Source organism: Carlito syrichta, unplaced genomic scaffold (assembly GCF_000164805.1).
Source record: "Carlito syrichta isolate Samal-C Ts95f unplaced genomic scaffold, Tarsius_syrichta-2.0.1 Scaffold289289, whole genome shotgun sequence".
Lineage (NCBI taxonomy): Eukaryota > Metazoa > Chordata > Mammalia > Primates > Tarsiidae > Carlito > Carlito syrichta.
The window spans coordinates 342,312-346,782 of record NW_007233385.1 but is presented as its reverse complement, the minus strand read 5'-3'; positions in this window follow the sequence as shown (position 1 = coordinate 346,782).

The following is a 4,471-nucleotide window of genomic DNA, read 5'->3' as shown; positions in this document are numbered from 1 at the left end:
CACTATACTATAATCTATAAGTTAGTTAAAATGACTTAACTGTCAGTTATACTATTAACCTATTATGATTTAACGTAATGCCTTATAACTCAGTTAAAACTTATTCTTAAACTACAAAACTTTACTATAATTCATATGTTTCATATGTCTAAACTTTAATTTTTATATGATCTAGTGATTGGACTTTAATACTAAGCTATATCCTATTAAGCTAATACCTCATCATTAATTCTTTTATAAATCGTATAGTAATTATTATATTTGAATAATGTAGCAAAAGGAAACAAAACAGTAAGCATAAATTTACGCAACTATGAGTGTATATGTATATATTTTATCCTAACAAGTCTACTCTAAAAACCAAATAGTAGCTGTCACACTCTTGAACAAGGAAATGCAGGATTGCCAAGATGGCGGCCATGGGCTGAAGCAGACAGAGTTTCGGTAATTAACGAAACAAAAGAAAACGTTCTGCCTGGCTAGGGGCAGGGTGACAAAACTATTTAGTTTCTAATTTTAGCCCTAGGGAAAACAGCTTTCGGGAACAAGAGCTGACTACCCAGTCTACCAGGAAATAGAAGTTAAAAAATATCTAGAAAGAAGTAAAACTTAGAAAGACAGAGAGAAATAATTCTGCTATGCACTTTCCATCAGGTGTATTGAGATTTACTTATAAGTTTTACTGCCATGTATGCACACTGGTCACTAATCACATGCCAATATTATAGGTATAATTGATATCCTATGTCAGAGGTGATCTTCCAGATGGGCCTTTACAGGCCTTAGCCATGTAGCTATAGATGTTGGCTCCCAACACCTGTACTTACCCACATTGAGGGACCAGGCCTGGGATAGGCTCTATGACCACTAGTCACTGAAGGGGTGGGCCCGCTCAGCCCAGGAAAACTTTCCTGCCTGACTCTGGGGTGTGTGGAGATTCAGGGTAGGCACCCCCGCCACCATTTTCTGCTTCTACTGTTCCCTCTAATGTTCTTCGCCTTATGGTTCAATGATATCCTACCATGAAAATCAGATAAGGGCCAGCAATGGCTTACTGAGTCCCACCCAGAACTGAGCAGCCACCTCTGCTTGGGTGCGATTTCAGTTTCATTTCTCAGGGGCTGTTGATTTCCTGGAAGTCCTCTTTTTGGCTGGAGGGCCTGGCCTTGGGTGGTTGCCAGGCAGCTGCTGTCTGCTCCTCTGTGGAGGCCTCAGGGAGGGGTGCTAGCTAGAGCAGAGGTGAGGTCCCTGCAGTACAGAAACCTTGTGCCATGCATGGGGCATGCATGGAACACAGAAGTCACTCTCCAAGGTGTCCTCAGGTGCCCATTTAGTCCTGGTCTCGGGGCACCCTGAAGGCTAGTCTCCACAGGTTTGCTCAGACCCAAGCTTTGGGGAGTGGGTGTCTCTGATAGGGGCTCCGGATGCTGCTCTGTCTGACTGCAACTGCTGGCCCTGGGCACTAACCTCCTGTAGGGCCCCAAGGATCTGCTACTCAGGGCAGAGGCAGGTGGGGTCCAGAAATTCAGGATATTCCACAGAGTCCATGGGATGTGAGGCTGTGGGGGCTCCATGGTGGTCTGTGCAGGGCTGTCTGCTGGCTGTTCTATCCCTGCTTTGTGGGAGCTGAGAGGCTCTGAGCATGAGGCATGCGTGGGGAGCTCTGTCCGGGCCCTTTGAGGTGTTCTTCACCTGTGCAGTTTCTTTGCCGAAGCTGAGGGGACTCTGGGCAGGTGGTGATGACTGAGAGCAGCCTGTGCCCCCTGCAACTTGTGTTCAGTGCCTGCCCCACCTTCAGCCCAGGGGGGAGCAGAACAGTCCAAGGCTGATGAGGCAAGGTCCCAGGGGCTGTGAATTTGAGCTGGTCCAGGCAGCATGACCTGAACAACCCCAAGCCCCTGCTCCCCACTCACCCCATGTCTGTTGCTCTCCCAGTGCCAAGAGATGGGCAGGTGCCTTCTAAAGGTCTCGCCAGAGTTCTGTCCAGCTGACTCCAGCTGCCCCAGCATATACCTGTGTTGCTAAACCCCCACCATGTCCCCGGGCTGGCCCTGGGGCAGTATGGACAGAAAAACAGTCAGCCCTGGCTCCAAGAATTTGGTGTATGTTCAAATGGAAAGTTATCTAGGAGAGAGAAATTGGGGAGTTTCCTAAAACAGGAGGGAGGAACTTCCATGGAGACTGCCCATCACTAAGGAGAAGCAGATCCTGGGGTGAAGCCCCCAACAGCCACGCCTCTTGTACCCCAGCAACTAGAGCTGGCTGTTCTTGCTCCAAAGCCCCCTGGACTCTACCAATGATCCCTAGAGGGCTAGACTGAGAACACACAGGGGGAAGCAGGAGCAAAGGCCTTGAGGGACCATCTGGGACTGTGGGGCCCCTTCTGTTTTGTAGCCTAGGCAGAAGGGAAGAATCCTGTCAGGTGATCTAGAGGTCTTGGGATAAGCCCAGGATGTGCCCACACCTTTCTTCCTGTTCTAGGACCCTGGAAGGAACATAGGCTCGGTGGATCCTGGGTGGGCCTCTTATTAGGGTTAGGGGTTGAAACTCCAGGTGCTGTGGGCCTTGAATCCCCCCCTACACACACACATAAGCTGAAAAGGGTGTGAAAGAATCCCCATAATGAGAATGAGATCACCTCTTGCATAGTCTGCAGTCAACATGTCCCTCTGCTGGCCTCAGTTTCCCCCTCTAAAATGAGGAGACTGTCTAAAACTCAAGCAAGAAACAAGGGGAGTAAGTGACCACAGTCCTTAGGCAGGGCATCCAGGTGGTCCGGCCTCCAGCCCTACAGGAGCAAGGCCAGTGGCACGTGTCCTCTAGAAAGGTTCAGGGTCAGGGTCCAGGGTCCTCTAGAAAGAAGTGACTGTCTGGTGGTGAGTCTCCCATTCCAGGCTTGACCTATGCCCCTGGGAGTTTGTTCCCGAAAAGAGTTGAATAGCATTATGAAATTCGTGGTTGAGGGAAGGGGAAGAGAGATGTTCGCACTTCTGCCTCAGGGGTCCCCAGTGTGTGTCTTGGCCCAAGTCATCACTCAGACCCCCCAAGTGGAGGTCCAGATCCTGAAAGCAGACAGATGACACCGGGGGTGTGAATTCCAGTTAGATTCCCAGGCTCCCTAGGAGTCTGTCTGGGGAGAAGGGGACAGAAAGCAGGATGGAGACAGGCAAAGAGGTGGATTCAGCTGGATCCCACGTGGTCCTTCCTGGAATCGGCCAGTCACGGGAAGGGGGTCAGGGTGGAGTCTCCCTGACCAGACAACTCCTGCTTCTGTGGGAGTGGGGGTTCCCTACAGAATCGGCTACTGGGAACTCTGAGCAGCCCAGGCTCTCAGCCTATGAAAAAATCTTGGAAGGTGCCAATCGGGACCCCCTACACTCAAACCACAACTGCCAGTTACTTCTGTGTGACCTCAAGCAAATCAGTGAGCCCCTCTAAGCTCTGGTGTCCTCATCGAGAAATATGGGAAGTATTCCTACAAGCAGGATATTATGAAATAACTTGGTGTTCACAAACCCTATTTATTGATGCAGTGTCCAGAGCTTCGAGCCTGGCTCTTGGTGGTATTTTATAAACTTAGGTTTAATTCTATAAGAATACTGATCACCCACTTCTTCCTCTAGCATCCCAACTCTCAGTGAAGCAGTGCCTGCCTGTGTCTCCAGCCAGGAACAGAGCACCTCAGGCCTGACACAGACCCTGGCTCAGACCCTGGACCCTGACCCTGAACCTGACCTCTCTGCTCTAACCCTGACTCTCACCCCTGGGACCTACCTCAGCCCACCTCTTACCTTTTCTGCCCCCACTTCAATTCTGCCTGGCCTCCCCCAAAGATCTCTCCCACCTCAGCCAACACACAGCTTCCTCCACGATGCCAGCCAGAGCTTGCCTTTGGGGATCCTCATGGCCTCCAGAGCAAAAGACGTCTAGGGTCAGCCCCATGTCTGATCACCAGGGAGTCTCTACTCAACAGAGCCAGAGGCAGTCAAGAGGAGCTCAGTGGGGAGGCTGGGCAGAGCAGGATGGGGTCTCCAGGACCCTTCCCTCAGTCACTATCCTGGTCTCTATAGGACAATGGGGCTCCAGGTGAAATTCCTGCCTCAATTTAGCTTCTCAAGCAACTGCAGGCAGACAATGGACAGGAGGGCAGTGGGATGGGGGTGGGGGATACCTGCAGGCCAGGAGCACAAGACAGAAAGAGAGCTTATCCTCAGTATGCTGGGCCATGAGGAAGGACAAGCCAGGCTTGACTGCAGGGTTCAAGGGTCCTGAGTTCCAAGGGCTTGGGGTGGCCCTGGTGACACTGTCTGGAGACAGATTGAGACAGGACCATGTCTAGATGGAGGAGCATGGACACTACTGTTCAAGGCCAAGTTCAGGTGGGCAACTCAGGAGAGTGGTGAGCCCTGTCCCTAATAGAAAATGGTGCAGTATTTGCATATAACCTATGTACACCCTCCCATGAACTTTA